Below are 13,184 nucleotides of genomic sequence, written 5' to 3'. Positions count from 1 at the left end.
AATGGCTCTCCCAATTGTAAACACGGAGAAAGTCAGCTCCGAGTCACCTGGTGACTTACTGGGCTGCAACTCCAAGAAGGCCCCACCCAGATTTTGACACCCGGGACCCCTAGTTGCAAAGGTCGATGGTGTCTTGAACCCCACCCTGCTCCATCAGCCTTGCCAGGAGCGCAGGCCAACCTCTTCATCATTCTCTGTTTGTATGGCTATAAACTACATGGAACACCAGCCGACCAGTTCAGCCATGGTCAGGTGGGCACACTGCCCCTTCTTGAGCTTTGCTTTGTCGGGCTCTCCAGACACGAGTCACCTGACCCAAGCCGTGGCATTTTCGTTCACCTCAGCTGCATGCGAAAGTTGGACACTGAATAGGGAAGACCCCGGGAGGATCGATGCATGCGGAAGGTGCTGCGGGAGAAGAAAATTGAAAGTACCATGGGCTGCTCAACAGATCAAACCATTCCTTTCTGGACGTGTGGTCAGGAGAGAACGGCCCCTCGAGGAGGACCCCATGCTTGGTAAGGTAGAGGGAGGGCAGTGATGGACAGGAAGGCCTCACGGAAATAGGTGGACCCAGTGGCTGCCCATTGGGCTCGAGCCCAGGAGCAGCAGTGAGGATGGCTCAGGAGCCGCGGTGTTTTGTCACTCTCTTGTGCAAGGGCTCGCTCTGTGTCCGAATGGTCTCGAAAGCAGCCACAGCAGAGAGGACATCTTTCCAAGTGGAAGGTTTGCTGCACCCCTGCCTCGAGCGCCCCTGCTGCTTGCCACAGCGGGGGCTCACTTGGGGCCTCTCTGTGGCACCGTGGCCAATCTCACCGACTAGCAAAGGCTGTCACCCTGCTGCCACACACACCCACAGACCGCAGTATGGTATAGACACAGGGACCCTGTCTGTCTCGAGTCGGCTTGACCATCGTGGTCGGGATATGCACCGGGCATCGCTCTGAGGCACACCTCGGTTCGTGGTTCCACCTATGGACGTGTCCTGCTGTTTGCGAGGGAGCTGCCCTGAGTGCTTGCGTTCAGGCATCTATATGCGTGACTTGTGTCAAGTTCTTGGAGACGCCTGCGAGTGGAATGGCTGGGTCTCTGGCCATGTCATCAGGAGGGACCAAGTCCCCGGAGAAGGACATCATACTTGGTCAGCTAAAAAAAAAAAGAAAAAAAAAAGGAGGACAACCTCCCAGGAGGCATTTTGATGTCGTGGCTGCAACAACGGGCACCGATAAAAAAAAGGTGTCAGGGTGGCACAGAACTGAACAGGGTCGCTATGGGTCGGCACTGACTTCATGGCATCTGCCAACAACCATGAGTCAGCTCTGTTCCCTACCTTTGTCTCAGCCACGATGACCCTCCTGCCGGTCGAGATGGGCAGCAACAGTCAGGGGACCATGCCATCTGGCAAGGGCCCTTGGTGTGGACAGTGGAGAGCTATCCCCCCTGTGAGCCGGGACCATCAGCAGTGCTGCCTGCCCAGGGACTGGCAGACTCCTAGTGAGTTTGACCTGGAAGAGGACATTCTGTCTGGAGGGTCTGTGACAAGGAGATACTGATGCCTCCGTTCCAGAGTCCCCGAAGGCATTTTTTGGAGGTTTCCTGATCTCCACCTGAGGGTCTGAACATAAGACAGTAGGACCCCTGGGCCAGGTGGGAATGCTAGTGTGGCCAGGCAGCCTCATCATGGTTGGAATAGTGAGGGCAGGGCAGGAGCATGGGCCCGCCTTCCTTCACCTTATGGCGGAGGGCACCCCGCCTCCCAGCTCTAGGAATAGTGAGTGTGGGACCCTGCCAGGAGGGGACAGTGCATCCGCCAGGCTAACACCAGCTAGGCAGGAGGGAGGAGGGGGCGGCGGGCAAAGAGCCCTGGCTGGGCAGCAGCCGCGGGCACCTGCCACCCTCATGTGTTTGCTCAGTGGGCCGGGCGAGGAAGCAGGATGCTTGCCGTTGGGCCTTGGGCGTTCTGGGCCTCGGGGGCCAGCTGCTGGGTCTGGCAGCCTCTCAGAAGAGCTGCTTCCTGCCTTCTCCAACATTCCCTCCCTCCCACCTAGCAGGACCCGAGGGAGAAGGCAAGAAGCCCTGCTAGTGAGTGTGGGACAAACCTGACAGGGGGCCTGGGAGTTGGGGGCAGGCCCCTCAGTCCCAAGTAGAGTCCCCCCCCTGCACCCCGCACCCCTCACCTCAGACCCTCACATGCCGTCCTAGTGCCCACTGTGCCCTAAGCCCATGCCCATGCCTTTTGTTGGTGTTCTAGTCAGCTCCCCTCTCGTCCCCAGCAACTAATGCTGGAACCCCCACGAGCTGTGATGAAGCTGTCTCAGCTCACCCAGAGCCCCGGGCCAGGCGCTTCCCTGGTGGAACGTCCAAGGGACAGGTTCCAAGGCCTCTCCACAGCTATCCCTTTCAGAAGGCGATCCCAGCCTGCTGGGAGGCTGCCTGCAAAGTACCTTCCCGCGGGCGCGCACTTGCCACCGTGTGCCCTGTGCAGCAGTCCCTGCCCCTCGCGGCACCTGCAGGCTGCTGTCCCGTCCTGCGCCGTCTTGGCATGTTCGAGCCCGTTTGTGAGTGTGGGACAAACCTCATCTCCCTGAGGGCCACTCTCCTCGTTTTCCCCGGCCCTGACTAAACTCGACGTCCTTCTCCAGCCGGATGCTTACTTAGACTCAGGGCGTCATTCCGGTTCTGCACCCTGCCGAGGACCTGCCTTGTCCCGCTTTACTTCTGCTCCCTGCCATTGAGGCCATTCTGACTCACATAGATCCCTTAGGACAGGAGAACTGCCTCCATGGGCTGCCAAGATGGCAACTCCTTAAGGAGTAGAAAGCCTCGTCCTTCTCCCATCGAGTGGCTGGTGGTTTCGAACTGCTTGCTGACCTTGTGCGTAGCAACCCAGCATGGAACCACTCTGCCACCAGGCTCCGTCTTCTGGAATCCGAATCTCGTGTGAACTAGAGCCCCTGGTGATTTCCTCGGCTCCTGGGGCGGTGGGCTATAAGAGCTAATGTGCACTTCAGTACCATCTTGGGATCTATAAGAATCACCCGGGAGCTTGTTAAAAATGCAGGTTCTGACTCAGTCTGGGAGCTTGTTAAAAATGCAGGTTCTGACTCAGTCTATTGTGTGTGTGGGGGGGGGGGGTATGTCAACACAAAATTGCCCCTGTGTGTCCCTCCCTCATCCCCACCCCAGCGAACTGGTTCAAAGCCCTGCTAGAGTCTCCAGTCACCCCTGTCCCCGCACCCCACCCCGACCCCCCATAGGGGCAGCCTGGCTGATGGCCCCATTTCACAAGGGGCATCGTGAAGGCCCAGGGCCCTTGAACAATACACCCAGCGTCTACAGGCAGAGCGAGCATCGAGGCTGGAACCCTGCTTCCCTCTGAATGCCGCCTTTTCTGACCCACCTTATCGGTGTCCCTGCTCACAGCGACCCTCCAGGACAGAGCAGAACTGCCCCACTGGGTTTCTAAGGCAGTTACCTTTGCTGAAGCAGGATGCTTTTTCCCATGGAACAGCAGGTGGGTCCAAACCGCTGACCTGTCCCTTAACCAGCTGGGGCTCCTTCCTGCCCAGGCCTCAGACGGCACAGAACCTGGTTTTCCACCAGGCGTGTGACTAACTAGGTCAGCGCAGGGAGAAGGGAACAGACCTTTACTAGACTCCTGTCCCTGTTTGGGCTCCTCCAGAGGAGGTATCTTTTGGTTTGAGACAGCTGGACACCCCCCCTCCCATGAAAACCAAGGAAATCAGGCTCCAGGAGGTGTTGTGACCAGTCCTGTATCAAGAATGGGGTGGGAGGTGGATCCAGGGGTCTTACCCTACAGCCTGTGCCCCCAGTGTTCCTCATGTGTCTGGTTTGTCATGGGGACCCTGTCAACACAGAGTGGGTGAGCAGAGGCTCAAAGTGGGCAGGTTCCCTACAACACAGAGACCTTGGCTGCCCAGCAGGCTCAGGGGATTAGGGCACTCTGTTCTCCACGTGCCCAAGTCTTGTTGTCCTGGGCCCAGGGCACCTGGCATTTGTTGCCCGGCCCTCCCTGCACAGCCTCCTCCTGCTTTCCGCCCTCCACCCACCCCATCCCACCCCACCCCACACAGCTACCTTTTGTTCCACGGTCTCAGGACCAGGCTGGCCAGGCAGGCCGGTCCCCCGGCTTGCTTCGAAGGCCCCTTTGAAGCTTTGACAGGCGGCCAGCAGTGCTGGCTCAGGCGCTCGAGGCGGGGGGCTGGAGCCAGAGCCTGGCACAGTGTCTGCCTGCTGGCTCCAGGTCTTGGCTGCTCCCAGCATATTCTCACGGGACAGCAGTGCCCGGATGTTCAGCTTGGCCAGTGTGGGCGCCATCCTGGGCTCTTGGCTGGGCCCTGTGGCCCTCCCCTCCCCTCCTTCTCTCCCCTCCCACATGAAGACCTGGGTGTCTTCGAGGCTCTGATACTTAATACCCTCCAAGAAGGGCCGCTGGGCTCAGAAGCTTTCCAAGATGATGGCACAGTGGGCTTCGATCCAGCACCTTGTGCACCATCTCTGGTTGTGGGATGTACCTACTTCCTGCCTCAGTTTCCTCATAGGGCAGCTAGCGTACCCAGCTGCCCAGAGTTCTGTAAATGGGCTTTGGCATTAGAGCAGTGGTGGTATTCTCGCCTTGCCTCTCAGGACCTTTCCTGGACCGTGGGCCTCGTGCACAACCACCCTGCCAGCCACAGGGGGCTGCGAGTTGTTAGGCTACTGAACAGGTCTCACCGGAGCCCTGCTGGCTGCTAACCGAAAGGTCAGCTGTACAAATCCACCAATCCCTCTGCAGGAGCATTACCTAGGGGCATGGCAGGGGAGGGTGGGAGGAAACAGGGAGCTGACAGAAGAAAATGAGCTGAAATGGATGGATGGTGGTGACGATTTCACAACTCCTCTTATAGGATTGAATGATCAAATGGTAGGATAATGTGAAGAACATGCCAGTAAAACTATTCAAAGAATAAGTGATAAAAAAGTAATGACTACAGGTACAATAAATATTTCTAGTTATAGCCTCAGAAACCCTATGGGGAGGTTCTACTGTACCCTACTCAAAAAACAACCAACCAAAAACTGCAAAGCAAAACACCAGACTCCCTGCCCTTAAGTTGATTCTGGCTCGTAGCGACCCTGTAGGACGACATGAAATTTCCCCCGAGCAATTCTGAGACTGTCAGTATGTGTTGTTTGGTGGTGTGGGATGATCGGTTTCCAACTCACCATACCCATGTGCCCAGCAGAAAGAAATCCTGCTTGGTCCCAAGCATCCTCCCAAATCCTTAGGGGGTAGAGAAAAAGCGCACCAGCCCCTTCCATTGGAAGAAAGTGGAGGCTTTTGTTTCTGTAGAGATTACAGCCTTGGAAACCCCATGGGCGGGGTCTTCCGCGTCCTGTAAGGTCACGTTGGGTGGGATGGATTCCGCATAGTGGATTGGATTTGGATTGCACCAATTCTACGGACGAGGACATGGAAGTGACCGAGGGACCGTATCAGTTCCCCAAGTAGCCCGCTAAGCCTCCATGTAAGGTCCACGTGGGATGCACTGAGCAGCTGAGCCCCAGGAGGCCAGGGGCCACCGTCATCCTAGTACCTCCCTTGTGGTGAACACACACTGTGGACAGAGAAAGACCCCTTCTTTCAAAGAAGTACGTTATATATTTACATGCAGGAGTAGAACATATATCTGACCGAACGTTTGCCATTGTACCATGTTCCGTGTGTCTAGGGACACCAATCTCCTCCCCCCATTGTAGCTTTCCAAAAGTTTTTCACAGCCTCACATCGCACCTCAGTTCCCTCAGCAGTCAGTGGCCCCCAGTCCCTGCTAATGTGAATCCTCTCTGGTCGCCGAGATGGCCTGTCGATATTGCATGCGTGTCAAGGCCCTCCTTCTCCTTGTGTCCCATGTCTTCCTGCTGAGCTCCCCGACACCCCTACCCCCCACCTGCGTGATCCTCAAGGCCCAGCCCACGTCACAAGGCCTTTGGTTCCTGAAAGCCTGGGTCCCAGACCTGGCCTGGAGTGGGTGCAGGGTAACCACACACTGCAGTGTGCAGCAGTGGGTCTCTCTTCTGGACTGGAGTCAGTGTGTGTGCACCGTGGCTTCCCCCTCCCCCCCAAGAATCTTTAGTTTGTCTGTGGTCTGCCTGCCGCCACCAGTCCAGGGCACTTGGACACCAGCCCCTGCCGGTGACACCTGCGACTGGCACACTGGGGTTGTCCCGGAACAGATCTCCTGGCTGAGAGTGAAGCAACACCTGCACTGGCTATGAGGCTGGCCATGGCCTCCTTGTGAAGCTCCCAGGCTACGTGGCGGGTGGCAGTGCTGGCAGGGCATGGACCCTTGGCACCGCTACAGCTTTGGCTCTGCTGCCAGCGGGCCTTTTGATGCTCACAGGGGCTGCCCGCCCCAGAGTGCCCGGTGGAAGACAAAGACTGCAGAGAGCAGCACAAAAGCCACTGAGGAACCGCAGGGAGCCTGCCCGCTGCCCAGCCTCCAGGTTTCAGGTCCAGACATGGGGGAGGGTATTTTAGGGCCCAGGAGCATCCTGTTGCTTGCTTGAGCACCTGGTTTCCTGGACACAGTGTTGCCTTAAAGTTACATGGATACCAGCTTTCTCCCACGTGAAACGGTTCATGAGCTTAACTTGTGAGAACGGAGCTTTCTTGTAAGGACCAGATGAACTGATACCTGCAGGGCCTGCTCTGTTGGGTAGCCAGCCATCCTCGCCGTGGTCACAATGATGGCAGTTAACACTGACTGGGAACCTGCTGTTGACCTGAAGGTCTGTGGTTCAAATCCACCGGTGGTTCCATAGGACAAATGATGTAGCTGTCTGTCTCTGTTAATAGCACAGCCTTGGGTGGAACCCCTCCAGGTCACTGTGAGTCAGAATCAGCTCCGTGGCAGTGTCTTCGGTTTGGTTACCGAGAAGTGGGACTGCCACGTGAGGTCGCTGTGACTTAGAATCTTCTTAACACAGCTGAAAACAAAGGTGTTAAGCAGCATTGTAATTGCTTCCTACCATCAAGCCCTCCGACCCGTACAGTGATCCTGTTAGGGAAGTGCCCCGTCACCTGTGTTACAGATGAGAGAATGGAACTTCAGAGATAGCAGGTCATTTCTTAAAGGTTACACAGCTCCTGCAAAGTCAGCAGAGGAGTAGCACCCAGCCCTCAGGTTCTGGAGCACCTGCTACAGGTGTGTCTCCCCCTCGGCACCCCCATTGGCCTGTAAGGGTCGCAGGTCTCCCTATTTGGGATGATGATGGTGATGGTGGCGGCGATGATGAAGCGGGCTTCCTTTTGTAGAACAGCCAGTTCTCTGGTAGAATATCATACTCATGTTCATATGTGGTCCTCGGCCCCAGTTTGGGTGGAGGGGGCATTTTTATTTCACTTTCCCATCTGAGGAAGCCTTCAGGGAGGGGCCTCTGACACCTCCAGAGTGGGGGAGGCACGGGACTGGTGGGAACAGATGTCCTGGCCACACGCAGCCCCAGCTGTGGGTCCTGCCCGGTAGGCACTGGGTTGTTGCATTGAGGGAGGTCTGGGCATCTTGGCTGTTACCCTTGAGTTGGCCGGAGCCTCTGGAGGCAGCTACAGCCCCTCTATTGGAGCTGCTGGGCCCACAGTCCCTAGCCCCCAGGCACAGGAGGGACACTGCCTCTGTTCACTTTCCGTGGTTCTGGTGGTCAAGATCCACTGTGTCGTCACCGCCCTGGGCCCTAGAGGACAGGGTAGAAATGCCCTTGTGGATTTCAGAGGCTGGCATCTTCACATCAGCACACAGTCTCCTCTTCTGCCCAATGAGGAGCAGCTGGTGGGTTCAAACCACAGACCTTTTAGTTAGCAGGCGGGCGTCGCACAATGCCGAGCAGCCAACAGCAGGAATTACTCAATGGCTTCCACGAGTGGCGTGTGTTGGTCGCCCACCCAGAGCTGTGGTCCAATCAGCAGAGCCCACCTTGCTGCACTCCCTGCAGGCCTGGGGCTGGGTGGGGCGGGGGCAGTGCCCTCCTGAGATCAACAAACTGGCCGGAAGTGTCTCTATGGAATTAGGGCATTCCCGCCGAGCTCGGCTTCTCCTGGTCTCTCCTTCGCTAACATCCTGTTAGTGAAGCAAATCACCTGTCCAGCCCAGTGTCTGGGGGCTGGGTCCATGGCAGTGGGCTTGGGCTCAGGGAGGGGTGGGTATTGTGTCATCTCAAGAGTCCTGGCAACCCCTCCGAGGGATGCCGTGCCGTCCTTGTTTAATGACAGCAGGATCGGGACAGCAAGTCAACTGGGCAGCGTTTCCCTCGGTCATTCACAAGGTCACCCTGCGCAAACAGCCACAGCAGTGGTGCTCAGAGAAGGGAGACTGCTGGCGCCGAGGAGCAACCAAATGCCCACTCTTCCCCGAGCCCCGAGCCAGCCCGTGCTGTGCATTCCGAGTCCCCCTGGGGCAGAGACGCAGTGCAGAGAGGCTGGGCAGGCTGGCTGGTTCCCCTCTGTGCATGCACACGCGTGGGAAACTCACAGACTGGTCTCCCTCGCAGGGGTTCCCCGGACGGGGTGCTGGGCATAAGAGAAGCCCCTGGACAGAAAACTCAGGGCTCCAGCACAGGGCTCGAGCCCTCGCTTTCCCACGGGCTTGGGTTTCTCTCAGGGGGGCATCGCCGAGGCTGAAATCAGACAGAACGCACTGCCTTCGAGTCAGTGTGTCTTGTAGCCATCCCACTGCAGCCTGGAAACTCTGGGAAAAGCTAGTCTGCAAAACCCCCAGGGCCAGTTCTGCTCCGTCCTGTAGGGCAGTGACGAAGATGAGAGGCTGGCCAGTGGCTGAGGATTCCTCCCGAATTCCTGGGAGTCGCCAGAAGTGTCGCTGTCATGGAGAAATCAGTCAGAAATTAGCTTTCTCGAAGGGACCGCCCCTGTGTACATAAGAATTTATGATTCCGGGAGATCGTAAATGCCTTGCATTGGGTGATTGGGCAAATCTGCTGCATAGATCTCTTTATAAAGTATTGGAAAGCAAGGAGGTTCCCTTGAGGACTAAGGTCCCATGTCTCAATGGTCTCACGTGCAGGTGAACACTGGACATTGAAGAAGGAGGACAGAGGAACAGTCGAAGTACATTTGGATTGTGGTGCTGGCCAAGGATTCTGAAAGTGCCATGGACTGCCAAAGGGACAAACAGCAGACCTGTCTTGGAAGAAGTGCCGCCAGAATGCTCTTTAGAGGCCAGGACAGCGGACTTTGCCTCCCATACTGTGGACATGTTATCAGGAGGAACCCCCGTCCCTGGAGAAGGGCAGCATCCTCGGGGAAGTGGAGGGAGCGGGAAGAGGAAGGTCCTTGGCAAGATGGATTGACCCGGTGGCTGCAGCACTGGGCTCCAAGAGAGGAGCCGTGTGAGCACGGTGCCGGAGCGGGCAGTGTGGTCATCCTGCTGTGTGTGCCCAGGGTTGCTTTGAGTCGGAGCCAACTTGACAGCATTTAGCAACCACAACGTAAGAGCTTAACAGAGCCCTGGTGGTGAAGTGGGTTATATGTTGAGCTGTTAACCACAGGGTCCATGTTTCGAAACCACCAGCTGCTCCACAGGAGAAAGATGGGGGTTTCTATTCCTGTAAAGAATTACAGCCTTGGAAATTCCCAGCGGGCACTTCTACCCTGTCCTGTAGGATCGCTATGATTTAGAATTGACTCGATGGCAGTGAGTAAGATAAAGTCATATGATCTTACATGTGTATAAAGAGTTTCTTGGGGGTCTTGATAGAATCTAGATCTGGGGAAAGAGCAGGTTGGAGCCTCAAAGCTAGAAATCCTCACAGCCTGGGCTGGGCTGGAACTGTGTTCCCCTTGGGTCGCCACCACCCTGCCACAGCCCTGTTGCGGACCACCGGGGATAAAATGGCCAAATGCAGCCTTTGTCTGATCTCCAGGAGGTGGTTTCTTGAGCAAAGCTGCCTCCCACTCTCTTGCCCCCTGAGGCCCCCATCCTTGGCCTGCATTCCCTCGCCAAGATGAGGGTGCTCCTGGGGGGTCAGACCTGGACGGCTGGCCCACCATCTGCTTGGCTGGCTGTGTCCCCACACTGCAGAGCTGGAGCCAAAAGCTGGTGGCGTCTGCACCCCCTCTGGCAGCGGCCTGTGGCCCCACACAAGCAGGTGCTGAGTGCTGAACAGGCTCTGAACTGGAGAGTGGGACGCAAGCTTCTCCACTCCCTCTTCCCTCCCTCTGCCTCTTCTTCTGGACTCCACGCTCACCCGGGTCTTAATTCCACAGGGAGCAGGAGGCCCTTCGGACCCCACACGCCCTCGGCAAACAGCTCCATGGCATGGTAGGAGGCGGGGCACTTGCCTACAGGAAGAAGGCCACGTGGAAACAGTCATTGCCGATTCACAAGAATTCAGTGAGGGGCAGTCACAACTGCTCACAACCTGGAGGCCAGCAGCAGGTGAGCTGGTGTGTGGCTCTCTGCGATTGCGGGGTGCCTTGAAATGGGTTCTACTACTAGTGTTGTGGCAGGGAGCCTCAGCTGTTCACCGGAAGGTTGGGGGGTTCGAATATACCAGCCACTCTATGGGAGAAAGCTGCAGCAGTGAGCACAGCCTTGGGAACCCCGGGGGGCATTCTCCTCTGCACCTGGGGAACGGTGTGTGGACTGTCAGTAGGCTGCGAGCAGCAGCAGCAGCCAAAGCAGCATGCTATTCAATAGACCTAGGACGAGGGCCGGCACACTCGGATGCTGTGATTTCGTTTCGGGGTTGTTTCCGTAGGGAATAATTCAGAGAGAGAGAGAGAGAGAATCATTTTAAGACAAATTTACGGGCATCGTGTAGTTTCACTCTGGGTGTTTCGGTGGGGGCCTCGTGGATGCGGACAGAAATGAAAACCAAACCTACAAAGGGCATGGTTAGGCAAACAGCGCGAGGCCACCTGGTTCAGTGAAACCGAGCACCCGAAAGGACTGGTATAAGCTGTGGTAAGAACTCTGCCCTTTTCCTCTATACGAGCTACTACAGAGAATTTAAAACAAGATGCAGTTGTCATTGAGCGGGTTTCTAGTAGGCATGGCAGAGGAGATGGGGCTCCGCAAGGGTTTCAGTGGCTGAGTGTTTGGACGGAGGTCCCCAGGACTCCCTTCCAAGGTGTCTCCCCATTTACCATCGCATCAAAGTGTGGTCGTTTGGTGCCTGGAGTATGTAAGGGGGCAGGGTTGTGTCTGTCTGACTCACCCTCTCTCTCTCATGCCAGGCGCAGTGTCTGGCCAATGCAGGTGCCCAGTAAAAATGGGCTCAATACGTGCTGACTGAGCATTTGACATCCTTGACAGTGAATCGGGTGGGGGCCCAGCCAAGCTGCTCATCTCACAAGAACATGGATGCCATGGGGATGCATGGGCCTGCAGGGGACTCCAGGGGCTGGGACTTGCAAGCTGTCACATCAGGGTGATGGCAGTAGGGTGACAGAGATTGTCCTGCTCCATTGCCCCCTGATGTGCCATCCCCTGCCATGGCCCGGAGCTGCCACCAGGCCTCCTGATGCAGCCAAGGAGCCCTGGGCTTTCCGCATGCAGACCTGGTGTTGAAACGACAGCCTGGCTTTCTCAGTGGTATGACATGGGACCGTCACCGATCCACTCCCCGCCTAGAGTCTGTCTCCCAGCATAGTGTCTGAGTCACTGGCCCCCTGGATGTCTACAGGGAAATAAAATGAAGCAGGAATCACTAGGCTTGGAGGCTCTTTGTAAACTGGCCCAGAGCCAGCTGCTCTCCCGTGCTTCCCTGCAGTTCAAAACCTCAACCTGCTTCTTCTGCGATAGGCACCAGAAAGCTGAGACCGTCGGAGGTGTGACTTGCTTTCTTGTGAGACTTGCTTGACTGTGGTGGCCTGAAACCACCTCTAAGTTCTGCCTGTCATCATTAGCCTGGGGGACTGCCAATGCCACCCTGATCCCCTGGATTTGTCAGTGGCATCACCCCGATCCCTGTTTCCACCACCATGTGGAATTCTTCGAGTGTCTGTGTGTCTCCCTCCTCATAAGGACTTTGGACCTTGGGTTAGATCCCTCATGAAAGCGAGACCTCGTCCTCACTTGGTGACTACGTCTCCAAAGATGCTATTTAGAAGTGAGGTCGCGCTCCCAGGAAGAGGGGGGTTACAATGTCAATATCGCCTGTGTGAGCAACATGGTTGCCCCCCTATAGCAGAGCCATAGGTCACTCTGGCTCCTCCGCTCAGCACCATCCCTTGGCTACCGCTTGGCAGGTACTGGTGGAAGTAAGGCCTGTTCCCGACCCGGGACCCAACTGCACCCATCTCGTCCTCCTTCCTTTAGATCAGGGGTCCTCAAACTTTTTAGACAGGGGGCCAGTGCACTGTCCTTTAGACCCATTAGAGGGCTGGACCATAGTTAAAAAAAAAACTATGAACAAATTCCTATGCACACTGTACATATCTTATTTTGAAGGATAAAACAAAAGGAGGTAAAACACCCGGTGGGCCAGATAAATGTCCTTGGCGGGCCTCATGTGGCCCGCGGGCCATAGTTTGAGGACCTCTGCGTTTAGAATCTGGAAATGTGACCCCAGTGAGCCTTCATTCATACTCTTAAGAGGTACCAACTCTGCCCAGGCCTGGACCCTGCCCCGGCACATGGCAGTGAAGAGGGACAGCCTGTCCCTGGCCTTCAAGGCACTCTCACTCTTTCGAGGGCTAGAGAGAAGGGAGGTTGCCTACTAGGGAAGAATTGCCAGCCCTTCTGATCTGTATCCCCTAGCTGTTGCTGATATTAGCTACCATCCAGGCAGTTCTGATCCATAACGACCTCTGTGCACAGCAGAACTGAACGCTTCCTGGTCCCGCACCAGCCTCACAATCGTTCCTGTGCTTGAGCACATTGCTGCGGCCACTCCCCTGGTTCCTGTCCCTCAGTGCCCCTCCCCTTGGCCAAGCGTGATGTCCTTCTCCGGGGACTGGTCTCTCCTGACAGCATGTCCAACGTGGGTAAGATGGAGTCTCGCCATCCTTGCCTCGAAGGAGCACTCCGGCCTTACTTCTTCCAAGACAGGTCGGTTTGTCCTTTTGATAGTCCGTGGTGCTTTCAGTGTTCTCCAGCACCACAATTCAAGTGCATGGAGTCTACTTAGGTCTTCTTAGTCCATGTCCATCCTTCGCACGCATTCGA

The 13,184-nt window shown here is 56.4% G+C and overlaps 1 long non-coding RNA gene across 14 annotated transcripts in view; it reads left to right on the top strand.

Annotated features, from left to right (window-relative positions):
* The window catches only part of LOC142447906 (uncharacterized), a 167,397-nt gene that overhangs the window by 131,172 nt on the left and 23,041 nt on the right, over positions 1-13,184 (top strand). For 13 of the 14 annotated variants that reach the window (XR_012784466.1, XR_012784479.1, XR_012784473.1 and 10 more), the window contains one exon: positions 10,280-10,451. This is a non-coding gene — a long non-coding RNA (uncharacterized LOC142447906). Of the gene's footprint in view, positions 1-9,077; positions 9,502-10,279; positions 10,452-13,184 lie in introns of all 14 variants that reach the window. The other variant, XR_012784463.1, reaches the window with a different exon arrangement.

This window comes from Tenrec ecaudatus, chromosome 5 (genome assembly GCF_050624435.1).
Source record: "Tenrec ecaudatus isolate mTenEca1 chromosome 5, mTenEca1.hap1, whole genome shotgun sequence".
NCBI lineage: Eukaryota > Metazoa > Chordata > Mammalia > Afrosoricida > Tenrecidae > Tenrec > Tenrec ecaudatus.
This window is presented reverse-complemented; position numbering and strand designations above follow the sequence as displayed.